At 36.6% G+C, this 22737-nt stretch overlaps 1 pseudogene; it reads right to left on the bottom strand.

The window, feature by feature from the left end:
• The window catches only part of LOC132692952 (FACT complex subunit SSRP1-like), a 34532-nt pseudogene that overhangs the window by 2803 nt on the left and 8992 nt on the right, over positions 1 to 22737 (bottom strand).

Below are 22737 nucleotides of genomic sequence, written 5' to 3'. Positions count from 1 at the left end.
CCTTTACCACTGAAGGATGGAGGAAAAAAACTAAGAAATACTTCTGAACTTCATAGTCCAGGGGTATAGGCTTATTAAAAGTCTGAGACCTAATCTCATGACTATAGAACACTTTCTCTTTCCCCACATCTCACCACCACATTACTAAAGACCTACTTACAGCAACTCCTTTTACCCAAGTACCTCACATGTGGCTCTTGAGAAAAAATTACACGGTATACCAAAAGGCCCCTCCACCCCCCCACAATTTGAAAAGATAGAACGAGTGTCAGAACCAGACATGGCAGGACTGTTGAATTTATCATACCAGGGATTTAAAAAACTATGATTCATATGCTAAGAGCTCTAATGGATAGAGTAGACAGCATACAAGAACAAATAGCGATTGTAAGCAGAGAGATGGAAATCCTAAAAAGAACCAAAGAAAAATGCTAGAGATAACAACAACAATGACAACAACAACCAAAAAACACACTATAACAGAAATGAAGAATGCCTTTAACGGGCTAATTAGTAGACTGGAAAGGACTGAAGAAAAAATCCCTGAGCTTGAGGATATGTCCATAGGAACCTCCCAAACTGAAAAGCAATGAGACAGAGACTGAAGGAAAAGAACAGAATATCAAAGACCGAGGGACAACTACAAAAGGTGTGATATACGTGTAATGGGAATTCCACAAGGGGAAGAAAATGAGAAAGGAACAAATAAATATTTGAATCAATAATGATGGAGAATTTCCCTAAGTTAATGTCAGACACCAAGCCGTAGATCCAGAGAGTTCAGAGAACACCAAACAGGATAAATATCAAAAAAAAACCAAAAAAAACAAAAAAAACAAACCTATACCAGGCAGATATTTTTAAACTACAGAAAATCAAAGCTAAAAATAAAATCCTGAAAGAAGGCAAAGGGAAGAAACACCCTGACTAAAGAGGAACAAAGATGTGAATTACGTCCGACGGCTCAAAAACCATCCAAGTGAGAAGGGAGTGGAGTGAAATATTTAGTGTTGAGAGAAAACAAAACAAAACAAAACAAAACAAAAACACCAACTAGTTTTTTGTACCCTGAAAAATTATTCTTCAAAAGGGAAGGCAAACTAAAGCCTTTCTCACATAAACAAAAATTAAGAGAATTTGTTGCCAGTAGCATTGCCTTGCAAAAAATGGTAAAAGAAGTGCTTTACAGAAGAGGGAAACAATATAGGTCAGAAACTCAGATCTACATAAAGAAGGGAAGAGCACTGAAGAAGAAATAATAAAGATAAAGTTAAAAACTTTATATTTTCTTTTTTTTTTTTTTTAACATTTATTCATTTTTGAGAGACAGAGAGAGACAAAGCATGAGCAGGAGAGGGGCAGAGAGAGAAGGAGACACAGAATCTGAAGCAGGCTCCAGGCTCTGAGCTGTCAGCACAGAGACCGATGCAGGGCTCAAACTCACGAAATGTAAGATCATGACCTGAGCCGAAGTCAGACGCTTAACTGACTGAGCCACCCAGGTGTCCCAAAACTTAAAATTTTCTTATCCCTAATTGATATCACAGATAACAGTTTGTTCAAAACAATACTAGTAACAATGCATTTAATTGAGAAACAATTTGGTAAACATCACCGTGTAAGTTTAAGGTGTGTAGCATGATGATTTGATTTACACATGCTGTGAAATGATTAACACATTCGGTTTTGTTAACATCCATCATTTCATATAGATACAATAAAAAGAAAATAAATCCTCCTTGTGATGAGGACCCTTAGGATCAACTGCATTAACAATTTTCCTAGATATCATACAGCAATATTAACTCTAGTCATCATGTTGTACATTACAACCCTAGAACTTATCTCTTATCACTGGGAGTTTGTATATTTTGACTACATTCCTCCACTTACCCCCCTCCACCCTCTACCTCTGGTAACCACAAATATGATGTCTTTTTCTAGGAGTTTGGTGTTTTTTGCTTTGTTCTCTTTTATTTTGATTTGTGTTTAGATTCCACATATAAGTGAGATCATATAGTAGTTGTCCTGACTTATTGTCCTATTATATTATAGGACAACTATTATAGTAGTTGTCCTTTCCTGACTTATTTTATAATGCCCTTAAGATCCATCCATGTTATTGCAGATGGCTGGATTTTTCTCATTTTTTATGCCATTGTATATATATGCCACATTTATCCATTCATCTATTGATAGACACTTAGGTTATTACCATGTCGTGGCTATTGTCAACAATGCTGCTATGAACATTGTGGCGGGGGGGGGGGTGCAGGTATCTTTTCAAGTTAGTGTTTTAGTTTCCTTTAGATACATTCCCAGAAGTGGAGTTGCTGGATCATATGGTAGTTCTATTCTTAGTTTTTTGAGTATCCCCATACGGTTTTTCCATCATGGCCATGACAATTTACAATCCCACCAACAATGCAAAGGAGTTTCTTTTTCTCCACAATTACACCAGCATTTGTTTTCTCTTGTCTTTTTTATGATGACCATTCTAAGGGGCAGGTGGTGATATCTCATTGTGGTTTTAATTTACATTTTCTTAATGACAGGTGATGTTGAACATCTTTTCATGTACCTGTTGGCCATTCATATATTTTCTTTGAAAAATATCTATTCAGGTCCTTTGCCCTTTTTGAATTGGATTATTATTATTGTTATTGTTATTATTTTTGCTATTGAGTTGTAGGAGTTCTTTGTATATTTTGGATATTAACCCCTTATCAGATACATGATTTGCAGATATATTTTTCTTATTCCAAGGGTTGTCTTCTTTTTTTTTAATTTTTTTTTAAACATTTATTTATTTTTGAGGCAGAGAGAGACAGAGCATGAGCAGGGGAGGGGCAGAGAGAGAGGGAGACACAGAATCTGAAACAGGCTCCAGGCTCTGAGCTGTCAGCACAGAGCCCGACGCGGGGCTTGAACCCACGGACCGAGAGATCATGACCTGAGCCGAAGTCCGACGCTTAACTGACTGAGCCACCCAGGCACTCCCCAAGGGTTGTCTTCTTACTCTGTTGATGGTTTCTTTTGCTGTGCAGAAGATTTTTAGTGTGGTATAACCCCACTTGTTTACTTTGATTTTGTTGCCTTTGCTTTATGTGTGATTTCCAAAAAAAATATTACCAAGACCCATGTCAAGGAGATTTTTTCTTGTTTTCTTCTATGAGCTTAATGGTTTCAGGTATACATTTAGGCCTTTAATCATCAGTTTTGAGTTAATTTTTGACTTTCATTCTTTTACATGTGAATATACAATTCTCCCAACACCATTTATTAAAGACACTGTTTTTTTCTCCATTGAGTATTCTTGGCTCTCTTATTAAATATTGGTTAACTGTATGTGCTTGGATTTGTTTCTGGGAATTTGATTCTGTCTTATTGGTCTATTTGTCTGCTTTCGTGCCAGTAATGTACTGTTTTAATTACTATAGGTTTATAATATAGCTTGAAATCAGGAAGTGTGATGCCTCCTGCATTGTTCTTCCTCGGGACTTCTTTTGCTATCCAGGGTCTTCTGTGGTTCCATATAAATTTTAGTAGTATTTTTTTTTTATTTCTGTAAGAAATGCCACTGGAATCTTGATAAGGATTGCATTAAATCTATAGATGGTATTTTAGCAACATTCAATATTATTTCTTCCAATGCATGAACATGGGATACCTTTCCATTTATTTGTGTCTCTTTCAATTTCTTTCATCAGTGGCTTGTAGTTTTCAGAGTAGAGATCTTTCATCTTCTCAGTTAAATTTATTCCTAATTATTTTATTGTTTTTGATGTTATTCTGGATGGAATCAATTGTTTTTGTTTCTTTTTCAGAAAATTAGTTGTTAGTGTGTAGAAACACTACTAATTTTTGTGTGCTAATTTTGTATCTTGCAATTTCACTGAATGCATTGATTAGTTCCAACAGTTTTTTAGTTGAGTCTTTAGGATTTTTTATACATAAAATTATGTCATCTCCAAATAGAACAGCTTCATTTCTTCCTTTCTAATTCTGATGTCTATTATTATTATTATTTTTTTTAATTTATTATTATTATTTTATCTGATTTTTCTAGCAAGGCTCTCCAGCACTATGTTGAGTAGAAGTGGTGAGAGTGGGAATCCTTCTCTTGTTCCCTATCAGAGGAAAAGCTTTAACCTTTTACCATTAAGTATGATGTTAACTATAGGCTTGTCATATATGGCCTTTATTATGTTGCAATGCTCCTTCCGTGTCTAACTTATTAAATGTTTTTATCATAAATGGATGTAGAATTTTGTTAAATACTTTTTTTGTGTCTATTGAGATGATCATATGTTTCTTTTCTTTCAGAAACAACCTATTTGATTATATGTGCTAATGTATGCATCTTACATATGTATATATATTTATACATATGCTTATGTATGCTATAATAAGTTAAATGAATGACAGCAATGATTCAAGGCATGGGAGAGAGGAATTAAGATTATTTTATTATTATAAGTTACTCACACTACCATGAAGTGGTATAGTGTTATTAGAAAGTGTTCTTAGATTTATAATAAATATATATTATACATTCCAGAACAACCACTACAAAAAGTTTTAAAAAATAGTATAATTTGTACATTAACAAAGGAGAGAAAATGGAGTTATATAAAATGTTCAATTCAAATGCAGAAAAAGAGTAGAAGACAGAAAAGCAAAAAAGAACAGGGACAACAAATAGAAAACAGTAATAAATATGATAGATATTAATCCAACTATATCAATAATCATCTCAAACACCAATGGTTTAAATTGGACAATTAAAAGATGGAGATTGTTAGAGTATATCAAAAAACAAGATTCAAATATGTGTTGTGTATAAGAAGCCCACTATATATATATCAAGACACATATAGACTAAAAATAAATGGATGAAGAAATATATACCATGATAACTCTAAAAAAAAAAGAAGTAGCTATATTAATTACACACAGAGAAAATTTCAAAGCAGGGAAAATTATCAGCAATAAAAAAAGACATTAAAGAATGATAAAGGGATCAATTCTCCAGGAAGATAATGATTTTTAACATGTAGGTGCCTAACGTTGGAGCAACAAATTACATGAGGCAGAAGTGCAAGGAGAAATAGATGAGACCACATCAGAGTTGGAGACTTCAGTATCCCTCTATCAGAACTGGTCAGATAAAAGAGGCAGAAAATCTATAAGGATATAGCTGAACTCAGCAACACCATTGTTCAACTGGCTATAATGGACATCCACAGACTACTTCATCAAACACAATAGACATGCTTCTTAAGCTCACATGAAACATGCAACCAAGGCAAACCACATTCTGGGCCGTAAACACACCATAGCAGATTTGAAAAAATAGAAATCATACAATGTCTGCTCTCAGATCACAATGGAATTAAACTAGCGGTCAATAACAGAAAGATGAGTAGGAAATCTCAAAACACATGAGTTCAAAGAGCACACTTCTAAATAAAGCATGGATCAAAGAAATCCCAAGAGAAATTTAAAAATATTTTCAACTCAATAAAAATGCAAACACAACCAAGTTTGTAGGATGTAGCAATAACAGTCCATAGGGAGAAATTTATAACATTAAATGAATATATTAGAAAAGAAGAAATATCTAAAATAGGTAAACTAAGTCTCTTCCTTAGAAACTTAAAAAAAATAAAAGCAAAGTAAATTCAGAGTAAGCATAAGAAAAGAAACAATAAGCAGATATCAATGAAATTGGAAATAGGAAATCAATCAACAAAATCGTATACTTGTTCTTTGAAAAATACATAAAATCAATAGTCTTGTAGCCAGGCTAAGTAAGAAAAAAAAAAAAAAAGAGAGAGAGAGACAATATAAATTACTAATATGTGAAATAAAAGAAAGGATATCACTACAGATCCCTTGGACATTAAATGGCTAATCAAGAAATGCTATGAATTAACTCTATGCCCATAAACTGATAATCTAGATGAAATTCCTTGAAAAACATAAAATACCAAAAGTCACACAAGAAAGAATAGACAAACTGAATAAGCCTATATTTATTAAATAATTTGAGTCAAAAATTAATAACCTCCTCAAATAGAAAGGTGGGGTCTAGACAGATTCACTTTCGAATTCCACTTCACATTTTAGGAAGAAAATGTATCAGTTATTGACAATGTCTTTCAGAGGACAGAAGCAGAAAGAATACTTTCTAACTCATTCTATGATGCTAGCATTACTCTAATACCAAAATCAGACAAAGGGATTAGGAGAAATAATTTCTTTTTGAGCATAGATGTAAAAATTCTCAATGAAATAATAGCAAGTAGAATTCAACAATGTATAAAAGGAATTATACACCATAACCAAATGACATTTATTCCAGGTATACAAACCTGATTCAACATTCAAAAATCAGTTTATGTAGGGGTGCCTGGGTGGCTCAGTCGGTTAAGCGTCCAACTTCAGCTGAGGTCATGATCTCATGGTCCGTGAGTTTGAACCCTGTGTCGGCTCTGTGCTGACAGCTCAGAGCCTGGAGCCTGTTTCAGATTCTGTGTCTCCCTCTCTCTCTGACCCTCCCCCATTCATCCTCTGTCTCTCTCTGTCTCAAAAATAAATAAACATTAAAAAAATTTAAAAAAATCAGTTTATGTAATCCATTGCATCAACTTTCTATAAAAAAAACCCACATGATCATATTAGTAGGTGCAGAAAAAGCATTTGACAAAATCCAACACCAATTCATGATAAATAATTTTAGTAAGCGAGGAACAGATGAGAATTTCTTCAACTTGATAAGAAATATCTATAAAAAACAAACAACCCCCCCACCCCGCCCCAAACAAACAACAAAAAATCCTTACAGCTAACATAATGATGAGATACTTGAAGCATATCCACTAGTTATCAAGAACAAGTCAAGGAGGTCTCCTCTCATTACTTCTTTTTAACTATCCTATTGGAAGTTCTAGCTATTGCAATAAGACAAGAAAGGAAAATAAAAGGTATACAGATTGGGAAGTAAAAAATAAAACTACCTTTGCTTGCAGCTGACATAATCATATACACTGAATATCTGGGTTTCCCAGATTCAAATCCAATCACGTTCATTGTTCACTTTATTTTTTCTTCCTTCTCTTTCTTTTTAACAATTGAAATATAACTAACATATAATGTTATCTTAGTTTCAGGTGTACAATATGATGATTCAACAATTCTATACATTACTCAGTGCTCATCAAAATAAGTGTACTCTATCTCCTTTATCTATTTCACCCATCCTCCCACCCATCTCCCCTTTGGCAACTGCCAGTTAGTTTTCTGTATTTAAGAGTATGTTTTGGGGGGCACCTGGGTGGATCAGTTGATTGAGCAGCCAACTCTTGATGTTGGTTTAGGTCACGATCATGGTGTCTTGGAATCAAGCCTCGAGTTGGCATCCGTGCTGAGTGTGGAGTCTGCTTAGGATTCTCTCTCTCTCTCTCTGACCCTCTTCCCCCTCCCCTGCTTGCTCTCTCTCTCTCTCTCTCTCAAATAAAATTCAAAAACAATTGTATTTTTTTGTGTGTCTCCCCTTCTCTTTATTCATTTGTTTTATATCTGAAATTCCACATGAGTGGAATGATATGGTATTTTTGTTTCTCTGGTGAGGATGTGGAGAAAAAGCAACACTTGAGTACTGTTAGTGGGAATGTAAATTGGCGCATCCACTGTGGAAAACAATATGGAGGCTCCTCAAAAACTTAAAAATAGAATTACTATATGATCCAGTAATTCCACTACTGGACATTTACCCAAAGAAATTAAAAACTCTGATTTGAAAAGATATATGTGCCCCTATGTTTATTACAGAATTATTTACAATAGCCAAGATATGGAAGCAACCCAACTGTCCATTCATTGTTGCCTATTATCTTCAGATGAAGATATAACAGACTCTTTAAGATTTTGTCCCAGTTTTCTTTTCTAGTGGTACGTCTCCCATTCTATATTCTAGCACCTCATACTTCACCTTTCCAAACTTCTTTCAGAATCCCAAACATGCAATGGTACATCTCACTTTAGAGCATGCTTATCTTATGCCTTGGAATACCCTTACTTTGGTATTTCATTTGGATACTACCTATTTATCCCTCAAAACTTAGCCTACAGGGCACCTGGGTGGCTCAGTCAGTTGAGCACCTGACTCTTGATTTGGGCTCTGGTCATGATCTCACGGTTCATGAGATGGAGCCCCACCTCTGGCTCCATACTTACAGTGGGGAAACTGCTTGGGATTTTCTTTCCTCTTTCTCCCTCACCTTCCCTCACCACTTGTGCTCACTTTCTGTGTCCCAAAATAAATAAATAAATATTTTTAAAAAATTAAAAAGAACATTTTAAGAAAGGTTAATCACATGAATAAATAACTGAGTGAACAAATAAAAATCTTTTCAAATTTAAAAACATTTCTCACATGTGTCTTCCCTCTCTTTTCCTACTGGCACTTTTCATTTCGGGTTTTATCCATTATAAGTAGAACATTGTAATAATGCCTAAGTAACTTCTTTCAATATGAGGTCCCTTCTCTCCCTACTTTTCCTCTCTACACACACACACAGTGTCACAGGGTCCTGGGACACACACACACACACACACACACACACACCTATTCTTCTATCCTGAGCACTATTACATTAGACTTTCTTAAAGATTCTTGTCTCTGTTCAATCCCTTAACTAACATCTTTCTGCCAGTTTTTTTTCCAGTAAATCTCTTTCTCCCCACTTGCATTAATGTAGATTATATTCATCTACCTCATCCGTGAATATGCACTGACTGTTCTTGCTCTGAGATTTGAAATCCTTTCTTCAGATGACTTCCTTCAGCTTGTATGTACACCTCAATTTTTATCATAAATGGATATATAACATGGATTATAACCCCAACTGAATTATTAACCCCTTGGGAGAAAAGCATGCATTTTAGATGCCTATAGCATTCTACAGAATAAAATTCTGAATTAAGAACACAGTATGTAATCAGCAATGATTTAGTGATTGATTCCATGCTAATTTTGAAAATCTTTATTGACATTTTCACTTAACTATTCTTAGATACAAGTACAATTGGATAGTCATGTGTTAAGGTAATCCATCTTATTTCAGTAAAACCTTGTGGATTTTTGCATTTTTGTTTAAGGTATACTACAGTGTTGATTTCCATGGATCTGTATGTATGTTTGATTACAGTATTAATATGTTAACAGCTTAAGATGTAAGACTGTAGAACAAAAAGGTTAAGCACGTGGGTTATGAGCACAAATTAACTTGTATTAATCATAGGTTTGAAATGATCCCTGGGTCTCATTCCAGCTGAATAACCTCAGACAAGCCACTGAATTTCAAAGTCTCAGTTTCCTCATCTGTAAAGCAGAGATAATGAGTTCCTAGTTCATAGACTACTGGGAGAATTAAAGGACAAGGAATGTCTTTCAACTTGTAAGAAAAGAACAGTCAACAGTAAAATGTATATCCAGGAAAACTATCCTTTAGGAATGAAGAGGAAATCCAGACAGTCTCATATGAATGGACACTAAAAAAAAAATGGTCACAAGCAGACCTACCCTTCAAGAATGGCTAAAGGAAGTTCTTTAAATGAAAAGGAAATGACAAATAAGGAATCAGGGAGCATCAGGAAAGACAGAACAATGGAAAGAGCAGAAAGAAGGGCAAGTATAATAGACAATTTTTCTCCTCATGTGTTTTGCAAATACATAATGCCCCTCTTTTGTCCATTATAATGTTTTAAATTTTAATTTAATTGGAATTTGAAATGTTTCTAATTTAGTTGTATTAATAGCAAAAAAAAAGACATAGAGCTTCTAAAATATTTAGTATAGTGCCTGACACGGAACATAAATGTTGATATACACTAATTTTTGTTATAAAGAAGATTTAAAGATCAAATCTAAACTTCTAATTTAATCTATGAGGAAAATGAGATCTAGAGAGGGCAAATGACTTGCTCAAGACCAATAGTTAATGAGAGAAATGGCCTGGATAAAATTCCAGGTCTCCTGATACTCAATGTAGTCTTTTAATGTCCATATTGCTTTGCAGGCTGTGGAGGACTCCCTGAAGGCCTTCTAAAGATGTTCCGCTTCCTCTTATTGTAGGTGTATAGTGCTCTGAGAGCATTTGATATGTAAATTTTTGAAACCGAAAGAATAAAAACATACGGAATCGTTGAATCACCATACAGTACCCCTGAAACTACGATAGCACTCCATGTTAACGAACTGAAATTAAAATAAAAAGTTTTTAATTTTTTTTTTAAAAAGAATAAAAGCAAAAGTATTTATCTCATCGTATCCAGTTCCTTTGTTTTTCAAAAGGAAGGGCCTAGAAAATTGTCCTTTACCGGCTAGTGATAAAAATTTCATTTGAATTTATACTACATTGACTTATATTTTCAGGTTGTAAACATTATTTTGAGTTAAGCATAGTGGTATTTCTATCTTACAGGAGTTCATTGTTCTATTTCAGAGGTTTCTTTTTAAAAATTCTTCTTGGAGTTTAGAAATGCTCATGGTTTTCCTCTTCGAAATAGATCTTACATGCAGTTTTAAAGAATGCTTTCTTAAACTATGAAAAGGATGACTAATTCCATTTTAAGTTTGTGGCCAAATGATGGAAAGCAAAGACATCCTCCAGAGAGTTTACCAGGGGGCTGGGGTCTACAAAAACCTTTTAACAGAGATTTGAAAATACAACTGTATTAATTATCAGGAAGGATACTTTTCCCCTAAAAGAATATTCAGCTATAACAATAATGATTTGTTTGCCTCATTTAGAAGCATAGATTTTTTTGAAAGGAAAATTCTTTTACAAGGAGAGCTAAGCCAACTCTCGTGCATATGTAAGAAATAAATCCCAATTCTTTCTTGTTTCTGTTTCTTTTTTTTCCCCCAAAAAATTGTATAAATGAGGAAGTAGTGCCAAGGACCTATTAGTAATAGTTATTTCCTAATTGCAGTGGGAAGCATCCTGCATGTTTAAATAAATATTGTTAACTCTGACCCCTCGCTTTGCCAGGACTGATAAGGCAATTGTTTGACCTATATGAAGCGCATACAGTATACACAGAGTGGAGTGCAGCAGGAAAACAGGAAACAATAAATCAGAAATTAGAGCACTGATTGTTGTAGCTAATTACATCAGGCTTCTGCTTAATTTCTCACTCTGTCATTCTAACCTGATTTTCTTGCCAACAGACTTTGCAAATTGCTGGTGTCACGTACATTCAGCAAATAATAATCCTTAGTTACTGTGACTGACAAATGAATGAGCAGGAGAAGATAGTTTATTATGCAAGGATGAACTGAGACATTCACCAGATACCTGCCTGGATGCTTTTTTAATTCACTTACCTACATGTGCTGCATGATGCATTTCTCCAGGAGCAGAGATTTTGGCCATCAAGACAGCTTAATTAGATTTGTGGTTTGGTTTGATAATATTGAGCAAGAAGAAAAGACGGTACTGTAAAGCGGAGGGAGGGAAGAGATTGGCTTGGACAAAGAGAGAGATAAAGTGGTAACTTAGCTATTTAAGTCAAATCCAAAAATAATATGTTTAGGGTGAGTGAGATTAGTCAGCATGTTATTAAAGGTTAACCTTGTCTAACATAGATTTGGGGAGCCAACTTGGTATTTTCAGCCTGTTATGGTTTGAGTATTGAAATTCTAAACCACATGTGTTAAAAAAAAAAAAAAAAAGAATAATACAAATGAGATGCTCTTATTCTGAATTAATTGATTACTCCCAGGTGCTACTTCTGTACGGAGATAATGCATGTCAGTTCAGTTTTCCTTGAACCCAGTCCTGGTGTTATTTAAATAGTCTAAAATCAACTTTCCTTTCCTTTTTTTGATTTTATAAAAAATCCTTAAAAAGTTCTGCTATAGACCCTGAAGATGGAATATGGAAGATCTAAGTGAAGAGAGTTTTCACTCTTGGTTATTTAATAAATTTTCATATTCTGGGTATACTCTCTCACCTTGTTATAGTATTTACTAATCAGATTATCCAACTGCTGAGCAAATCCCCAGCTAGATACAACTTCACCCAGGCTCGCTGCTTCTTTGGTGCTTAACAAAAATCGTATTACTTTTTTTAACTGAAGGTTCCATGTATGCAAGTTATTTAAAATGAAAACTGCTTCTCGGTTTAAAATCAAATTTACTTCATTCTTCTTTTCCCCTGGACTCTGACTTTACCCCTGTTTTGCTTTAGCATCATTTTCAGGGGAAGAGAAAGAGAATTTAACACTGAGATGTGAGGGGATCACACAGTGACAAAGGATGTGGCAGAGATGTAGGGTTCCATGTTTGAAACCACTGTTCCACTTGGTAAAGCAAGAGGTCAGAGTTAACTATTTACTTAAACGTGTAGGTGATGTCTTACATTCCAGCGATGAACTTGGAATGCAGGCCAATTAAGCAGCCCGGGAACTGTGGTAGAAGGGCCAAAAACTGGAGTATAACGTGCCAGCATTGCTGCTGGTCCAAAGGTCAGAGGGTGCAGAATGCTTCATTCCTTGTGTCTTCAAATTAATTCCCGTGTATAAAATGTTTAAACCTCTCCAAATCCCAAGCTGACCTTCCAAGAGTCCTTCTTAATGTCATTTTTTTTCATGTTTTCAGACACATTTTATAGATATATATTAAATAACCATCGTGTGCGTATTGTGCCATTGCATTCTTCCCACTGCAGGGGAAGATGTCTTCCACTATAGGGAAGACCGCTTAATATAGCATCCCAAAGTCATCGCCCTCAAGAGCAGTTGAAGGAAGCAAACTTGAACTTATAAAACAAGAATTAAACGACACAAACTGGAACATGATCTTCTAGATTCCTAAATGTGTGGTATTGACAAGGCTATGGAATTTAAAGAGACCAAATTTTTCAGAGAATGGAGACAAATTGACATGGACTTAGATGGATAAATAGCATTTGGATAGCTGGAGAAGAAGGAGGAGACATTTTAAGCAGAGAAAATTGGTTAGAAGAAGTGGGGGAAACACTGCAAAATTGGAAACAGGGAGAAGAGTGGTGAGAAAGGGGTAGGAGGTTGTTGGATGGAGAAGGTGGCACAGATCCTAAGTGTTACAGGAGGGATTAGATTTATTATTACAGGTAAAGAGATCGCACCAACGGATCCAACAGTGAGGGCTTGGGGTGTGGAAAATAGGGAAGAGAAAAGGCTGGAACTAGCACATCAAATGAAGAAATTATTAAAATAATCCAGGTTTGATGTGATCAGGGTCTGCTCTAGCTGGTGATAGTGAGAGAAAAGGAAAATATAAATTCAAAAGCTACTCAAAAGCAGAGATTGGCAGACATGATGACATTCCATGTAGATGAATAGAAGGGTTGAGTCAAAAAAGAGAGATTTGGCACCTGGGAGAATTATCTTTGCTTTGGCAAATATAGAAAAATTGGAAGAACAAGTGTTTCGATGGAGAGATGAAAGGGCATCAGTCTCCAGGGAGAGAAGGAGAAGGGACAGAGCTCTTTTCTGGTCTTAGCTGCAATAAATCTTCCAGATGCCTCATTCCTTATCAGTTACAGACATTTGTATTAGCACAGCTTGGTTTGTGTGAAGTGCACAGACTTGTCCCAAGACAGTAAGTACGACATCTGTGTGAAATGTGTCAAAACTAGAAAGGTGTGTGCGGGGGAGATGACAACCTGATGAAATATTATCAAACGCTACCCCTCAAATACCAGAGGTAGCATGGTATTCGGGGGCAGGGAAGGGCACATACTTTTACAAGAAGCCACCACAAAGAACTGTGCATCCCAAAAGGAGATGCGTTTCTTAGTTTCCTTTTGTCCTCATCAACTCTGGTCAGCTCTAATCTTAACTGTGCTCCAGGACCCTGGTTCTTGCACCTGCTCGGATTGGATCGGGTGTCAGATGCCAGTTGATTGGTATGTGACTGGCCTGTCTCCTGTTCAACTTTTGCTCTAAGTACTAGGCTTTGGGTGGGGACCAGTGTCTGACCTCATGCCACCCTCTAGTGATTGACTTCACAACTCCTGAGGCATCAGTCTCCACTGAAAGGGACTACACAGTCCAGAATGTATAAAAATAATCTTCTATTCTCTCCCACTTCTTTCACACCCATGCACTATAACATTAGCCATAAAAGGCTGATACTTTTGCTTATCACTCTGTTTTCACGGTCTTCATCCTCACTGCCTGACGGCTTGGGCTAAAACTCAAAGTGGAAGCACACTTCAACTTTTTGCACATATTAGCATCTAGGACCATTTTAAACTGTTGTGCAACAGAAAAGGGTACGATTGTGAATGGCGTGCCTTCATTATCTCGCGTGAATACAATAAGGAGCTCAAGCATATGTCCTTATCCAAGATGGTTCTTATTAATCCAGACATTGTTTGTAGCTACAGGGAGATTTCTGAAGATTCACCACCACCTTTGATTGTGATAGGAGCGATCCCTCTAAATGAATCCAAGATCAAATTTGAAGTTGACTTTTGTAGACGAGCCAGTTAGAGTTTTAAGGAGTCCATGGCTTGGTTTACAGTGTCCAGGGAAGCTAAGACTCGAGGTAAGTCATTAAGTTGTTTTCAGTTTTTACCTTGTGCAAAAGCCATTGTTAACAGAACTTATATAAAAATCAAGATACTGGGCCAAACTGTGCTTCTAGAAGGGAGGCTGGTCAAGGTTGGCCCAACTTGACATTACAGGAAAACCTGTTTTATTTCTCCCCTTTTCTTATAGACTTTAAAGCATTCTTTCTCCATGTAATTTTCACTGGTGAATGGTTTGCTGTAAATGGGGTGCACTGTAATAATTCAAAGGTTTGATTTCATTTATGATTCCCAGAATACCTGGCTTAAAAGAGCCTCAAAGCTTTCCTTCTTTTTTTGTTTTTTAACTTGAATTTGTAATATTCCTGCTTTCTTGGACCCTGATGACACCACAAATGAGAATATAACTAAAAGTATATGCTGCTCATTAGTGGAGCTCTAGCACACCTGTGATATATATATATATATATATATATATATATATATATACACACACACACACACACACACTGTTATATATATATATACACACACTGTATATATATATATATATATATATATATATATATATACTGTTATATATATATATATACTGTTATATATATATATATACACACTCTGTTTTATAGATATATCTATATATATATATCTATCTATATATAGATAGATATATAGATAGATATATACACATTGTCTATAAAAGGCTGGCCTAACAGCCTTAGGAAGCACTGCCGAAAAGAGGTTGCTTCAGGCAAGCTCTCTCTCGGGAAGAATATTGTTTTCTCCCAAAGAATATTAGTTCTATTAGTTTCTTCCCACGAGCGCGTGTGAAGAGAAGGAAAGAAGCTAAAAGGAGAAAAGCACAGCTCTGCCCAAATCCACTTAACCCCCCTCATGAAAACTCATTATTAACAAGAGTTTTGATCTTTGTACTTTGCTAATTTACTCCACACGCAAAGAAAACTCGATTTTAAGTGTGTGTGCCCAGATGTTAAAAGCAAAATTATTAGAAGCCGTGGTTCACCTGAAGACTCCAGGGGACTTCAGAATTTCCACACCTACCAGCTCCATCAACGACCTCCCTACTCCTGCAGCCACACCCCAAATATACATGTCATTTCAATAAGAGCAGAGCACTTGCTATGCAGAGAGGCTTAAATAAAATTAAATCAGTTACTTTCCAATCAGATCGTCACCCCCAAATCTTCTCTAGTCAGGGAAGCCGGACTCAACATGGAGGTCCTCTTGGAATGCAGAAAACAATGATCTCTGCCACGGTCCTGCTGGCTCCCACATGGATTCTGTTTATTGTCCTCATCTTCTTACCGACAGAACTCTGCTTTTGCTCAAGGGAGCGTGCCCAACTACAAGATCATCTTCCCAGGTCTCTCTTGCTCTTACAGATGCCATTTAACACAGTTCTAGCCAATGAGAACCAAATAGAAGCTTTGAGCAGAGCTTCTCGGAGAGTCATTTCAAAAGAGTCGACTGACTTTGTTCTTTTTTTTCTTCATTTATGGGCAGAAAATATAATGCTAGAGGTAGAGTACTCATCTTATGACTGGAAATGAGGGGGATGGGAGACAAAACCACATGCCACGGAGAGCCGGATAGAAAGAAGAGATGCAGGTTCCCGAAGGCACTGGAGAGTCAACATGCCATTCCACAAACACATAAAACTGTGCAGCCATACCGATTCCCAAATGGTATCGTCTCAGAAGTGAACTTTTCAGTAATATTACCAGACATGATCAAAAAAACACAATTATGCATGTATTTATCTTGAAGTAATAGATCCATCCCTGGGTTGAGATAATTAATATATTTATTGTGCACTGATTAGATATTCGGCACCTGTTCTTATGCCAATTCATCCAACCTTCATAGCTACACCAGTAGGTGAATGTTACTATCCACCCTTTTTACAAAAGAAGAATGCAATGTTCAGAGAGGTAAAAAGGGCATAGAGCTCGTGCATTGGATTTATTACATTCTCTTTCCACTGTACAATATTGCACTTTTAAAAAATGTTTATTTATTTTGAGAGAGAGCTAGAGGGAGAGGGGCAGAGAGAGAAGTAGAGAGAGAATCCCAAGCAGGTTCCACACTCAGTGTGGAGCCAGACACGGGGTTCAATCTCAAGACCGTGATATCATGACCTGAGCTGACATCAAGAGTCAGATGCTTGACTGACTGAGCCACGCAGGCACCCTTATCCTGGACACTTTTCAAATGTTTTAGATACTAATTCTTTCTTTATTCTGCATTAGGCACTACCCTTTGGCTTTATTTATAGCATCTTTTGTTTAAAAGTGTTTTCACTTTCAATGGAGACAGATATATCCATCTTTACACATTTTTGTGTGTTTAGCAAGGTGTCTGCCTTGTTTAAAAATTTTCCCTATGGGGCGCCTGGGTGGCGCAGTCGGTTAAGCGTCCGACTTCAGCCAGGTCACGATCTCACGGTCCGTGAGTTCGAGCCCCGCGTCAGGCTCTGGGCTGATGGCTCGGAGCCTGGAGCCTGTTTCCGATTCTGTGTCTCCCTCTCTCTCTGCCCCTCCCCCGTTCATGCTCTGTCTCTCTCTGTCCCAAAAATAAATTAAAAAAAAAAAAAAAGTTGAAAAAAAAATAAAAATTTTCCCTAAAAGGAAAACACTCTTTCCTGACTCACATACCAACTTCGGACACACAATGTAATTGTGTGGCAGGGACTCCCACCCCAACCAATTTTCCAACTCTCCCGACACCCACCCTGGTGTCTTATAAGTCAATTCTGACACCAGCTTCCTGGAGTTAGCACAGACCCCACAGGTGTAGGGTTCACTTCCACAACACTGCTCCCCACTGTAGATGCCAGTCACCAAGTCCCAGCCTCCCATAATGCTGACCAAGAGGCTACAAAATCAAGGGTTCCCATGACCCCTTCCTTGGGTTTGATAATTTGCTATAATGGTTCACAGAATTCAGGAAAGCATTTTATTTACTCTCGTTGATTTATTACAAAGGATACAACTCAGAACAGTCCAATGGAAGAGATGCATTGGACAAGGTATGTGGGAAGAGGCATGGAGCTTCTGTGCCTTCTCCACGTTCACCAGACTCCAGGCACCTTGATGTGTTCACCGACCCAGAAGCCCTCTGAGCTCCTCGTGTTAGGATGATGGAGACTTCATTACATAGATATGATGAATGATATCATTGGCCATTGGTAATTCCTGGCCTTCATTACACAGAACCCTACACCTGTGGGGTCTGTGCTAACTCCAGGAATTACCAATGGCCAATGATATCATTCATCATATCTATGTAATGAAGTCTGGGAATCCATTTCCAGCCTCTCTTCCCCAGAGACTAAGGGTGGGGCTGAAAGTTCTAACCTGCTAATCACAAGGTTGGTTCCCCTAGGAACCTGCTCCCCATCATTAGATGCTTTTCAAAAGTCACCTCATTAACATACACTCAGGTATGGTTGGCCAGACTTGATACGATAACGGAAGACACTCCTTCACCTTTGTCACCTTTGAGCTATTTCTAGAACTGGCAACAAAAACAAATATTATTACAAAGGATGCCCCTTTAGTCCTTTTCAGGAAATTACAAGGGTTTTAGAAACTCTGACCTGGAGCTGGGAACAAAGACCAAAATATATATTTCTTATATCACAATATCATACTCCTAATTCAAAATCATAAAGATAGAATCCTATAGTTTTATTTCTAGTGTGTGTCTAAAAAGAATTTTATAGTTTCACTGAGTCAAATTTATCACTCTTTTGCTTCATGACTTTTTTTTGGTATATTTTAAAGAAATTCTTTGCTACCTCATCATGAAGATGTTATCTAATACTTTTCCTCTCAAGATATTATTGCTTTGTTTTTTATATTTAGGCTTTTAGTCCATCTGGAACTCATTTTCATATACAGTATGAGGTAAGGATCTAATTTTGTTTCATTTTACCATACAGATAAGAAATTATCAAACATTTTTCCTTTCAGTATTTTCCAGACTGTTTTGTACTATTACCATTTTTCTGTAACACGTTTCTGTATCTGAGTTTCTGTATCTGAGCTCTCTATTCTGCAACATGTATCCATTCTTGCACGACTTCCATGTTGTCTTAATTACAGATAATGCTTAATTACAGCTTTATCATAAAGCTTGATATCCGGTTGATCAATACTGCCAATCTTTATATTCCTTCAAAATTATCTTACGTATTCTATTTTTTTTCATATTTAAAGACTAATTTTTTAAAGTGGTTTTAGGGTTCACAGCAAAGTTGAAAGTAGAGTAGAGTCTCATCTATTCCTTGCCCCTCCATATGCATATCCTCCCCCCATTACTAACATCTCCCACCGGTGTGGTACATTGGTTCTAACTGATGAACTTACATTGATACACCAGAATCGTCTAAAGGTCACAGTTTACCTTAGGGTTCACTCAGTGTTGCACATTGTATGGGTTTGGAAAAATGTTTAATAATATGTAGCTATCATCAAAGTATCATGCAGAGTATTTTCACTGCCTTAAAAATCTTACACGTTCCACACATTCATTCCCCCAAACTCAGATCCTGGCAACCATTGATCTTTTTACTGTCTCCATAGCTTTGACTTCTCCAGAATGTGGTAGAGTTGGAATTATATAGCATGTAGCATTTTCAGATCGGCTTTTATTTAGTCTGATGCATTTAAAGTTCCTCCATGTCTTTTCATGGCTTAATAGCTCGTTTCCTTTTAGCATTGCATAACACTCCACTGTCTAGATGTACCAGTTATTTTAGTCCTACATCTCCTGAAGGACACCTTGATTGCTTCCAAGTTTTGTTAATTATGAATAAAACCACCATAAATATCCCGGTGCAGGTGTTTGTGTGCATTGAAGTTTTCATCTCCTTTGGGTAAACATCAGTGAGTGTGATTGCTGGATCAGATGATAAGAGTAGGTTTAGTCATGTAAGAAACTGCTGAAGGTCTTCCAAAATGGCTTGTATTTCCACCAGCAGTGAATGAGGATTTTGTTTTTCCACAACCTCTTCAGTGCGAGGTATTATCAGTGTTCTGGATTTTGGCCATTCTAAAAGGTGTAGTGGTATCTTAGTGTTGTCTCAGTTCACAGTTCCCTGATGACATATGATGTGGGGCATCTTTTCATATGATTATTTGCCATCTGTATGTCTGTATGTCTTCTTTGGGGAGGAGATAAGGGTTGTTTGTTTTCTTATTGTTGAGTTTTAAGAGTTCTTTGTATATTTTGGATGGCAGTGCTTAGTCAGATGTGTCTTTCCAAATGTTTTCTCTCAGTGTGTGGCTTGTCTTCTCATTCTCTTGACATTGTCTTTCACGGAGAAGAAATTGTTTTAATTTTATTGAAGTCAGCTTCTCAACTATTTTTCATGGATCGTGTATCTGATATTGTATTTAAAAAGTCGGCACCATGCCCAAGGTTGTCAAGATTTTCTCCTATGTTATCTTCTAGTTCTATAAGTTTAAGTCTGTGATCCTTTTTTTTTTAATTTTTTAACGTTTATTTATTTTTTGAGAGACAGAAACAGAATGTGAGGGGGGGAGGGGCAGAGAGAGAGGGAGACACAGAATCCGAAGCAGGCTCCGAACTGTCAGCACAGAGCCCGACGCGGGGCTTAAACTCGTGAACCTGTGAGATCATGACCTGAGCTGAAGTTGGACACAACCTACTGAGCCACCCAGGCTCCCCAAGTCTGTGAATCATTTTACGTTAATTTTTGTATAAAGTCTGTGTCTAGATTCATTTTCCACATGTAGAGATGTTCAGTGTTGTAGTACTGTTTCTTGAAAAGAATATCTTTTTATATCTTCTCATGCCATTTGAAAGAAGAAAGGAGAACATTTATTTATCAAATTTATTATATTTGCAATTTCTAGTTGTTTTTTTTTCCACCTGTGAATTCAACGGAACATGTGTTGTCATTTCCTTACTCTGAATCAACTTCGTTCCCATCCATCTCCTTTTTGCTGGCATTGCCAATTGCCAAATATATTTCTATATACTATAGGCCTCTCTCTCTCTCTATATATATATATGACTATATATATATATATATATATATATATATATATATATATATATTACCTTTACTGACACTCTTTGTGTGTGTGTGTGCAGATTTGATTTGAATTACTGTCTGGTATCACTTACTTTTTATCTTAAGAACTTCCTGGGGCGCTTGGGTGGCTCAGTCTGTTAAGCATCTGACTTCAGCTCAGGTCATGATCTCACGGTTTGTGAGTTCGAGCCCCGCATTGGGCTCCAGGCTGACAGCTCAGCTTCATATTCTGTCTCCCTCTCTCTGCCCCTCCTCCACTCACACTCTGTCTCTCTATCTCAAAAATAAATAAAAACATTTAAGAATTTTTGTTTTAAAAAAGAACTTCCTTTAAGTGTTTATTATAAAACATGTTTGATAGCAACAATTTCACTCAATGTTTGTTATCTTAGGACTTTTTACTTCATTTTTTGAGAGATATTTTTTGCTGGCTATAAGATCCTTATTTGATAGTTCTTTTCTTTCAGCACTTTGATTATGCCATCGCAAAGCCTTCTGGCCTGCACCGTTTCCAATAAGACACCAGCCATTACTATTATCGGGGTACCTTGAACATAAGTAATTTTTCTCTTGCTGCATTATTATTTTCCTATTTGTCTTTACCTTTCAATATTTTTACTGTGATGTTTCCAAGTATAGATCTCTTAGGGTTTTTTCTACTTGGGGTTTTGAGCTTCTTGGATTTCCAGATCAATATTTTTGATCAGATTCGTGTAGTTTTCAGCCATGATGGCTTGGAGTATTTTTTGTGCTTCTTTTTCTCTTCCTTCTCCTGGTGCTCCCATTACATTTATGTTGCTATGCCTAATGGTGTCCCATGTTTCTCTTAAGTCTCTGTTCATTTTTTTTTCTCTCTGTTTTTTAGATTGTATAATTTCTATTAATCTATCTTCAACATCACTGCTCTTTTCTTGTGCGAACTGAAATCTACTGTTGAGCCCCTCTAGTGAACTTTTCTTGTCACTCCAGAATTTCCAGGACAGAAGTTGATTATTTTTTTTTTTTTATTTTGCCTATCTCTTTGATAATACCTCTATGTGATGAGATATTTTCACAATGCCTCCTTTGACATTTTACTTATATTTTCCTTTAGATTTTTAACATATTTCTAATCATTTCTTTGAATTCTTCTCTGATATCTGGGATCCCTCAAAGACAGTTTCTGTTGTCAGTTTTTTTTCCCCTGTCGGTTGATAAACACCTAGTTCTTTGCACGTCTCATAATATTTGGTTAAAATCTGGACATTTTAGATGATATAGTAAAGCAACTATTGGTACCAATTCCCCTCTCCCACCCAAAGGCTTATCGTTTCTATGTTGGTTGTTTTGTGACTTGGATGTGAACTATTTTAGTGAAGTTTATTTCCCCTCCAGAAAAACCTCTGATGTCACTCCCCAGTAGGTACAGCCTTGACATGGATATAATCACCCTTAGTTGAGAATGGATTTTGCAGTGCTGTGTGTCCCTGATTTCTCTATTAGGGATTGCCTCTGCTGATATCACAAATTGCTGCTGGCCTCCAGTCACTGATGGTGGACTACTCTATTGTTTTTGACTAGGCCTTGGGGCATAAATTGTTCCATAGTCTGATCCAATAAATTTGATCCCCTTTGCAGGCGTGATCTTTGAGGAGAATCTTTGTGATTTGTTTCAACCCTAGGAGTTCTCTTTTTATCTGTCTCTCTCTCTCTTTCTCTCTGGTTCTCCCTTTTAAATTTCTTGTTCATCTACTGTTTAGCTTATTTCCCTCATGGGGTTGCTAGCCTCCTCTTAAGTGCTCACCACCAAGATCTCAACTGTTTTCCACAGCACCCCCAATCATGAATTTCCCCCATACTCTGTTCCAAATAGAATCAATTCACCTTAAGCTGAGCTGTACTGCTCTCTGTTCTTTTTCAATGTTTATTTATTTTTGAGAGAGAAAGTGAAAGAGAATGGGAGAGGGGCAAAGAGAGGGGGACAGAGGATCCGAGGCAGGAACTGTGCTGACAGAAGAGAGCCTGATGCGGGGTTCGAACCCATGAACCACGAGACTATGACCTGAGCCGAAGTCAGATGCTCAA

This window comes from Panthera onca, chromosome B1 (assembly GCF_046562875.1).
Source record: "Panthera onca isolate mPanOnc1 chromosome B1, mPanOnc1 haplotype 2, whole genome shotgun sequence".
NCBI classification, from domain to species: Eukaryota; Metazoa; Chordata; class Mammalia; order Carnivora; family Felidae; genus Panthera; species Panthera onca.
The sequence above is the reverse complement of the archived record's forward strand: the minus strand, read 5'-3'. Positions and strand labels throughout refer to the sequence as shown.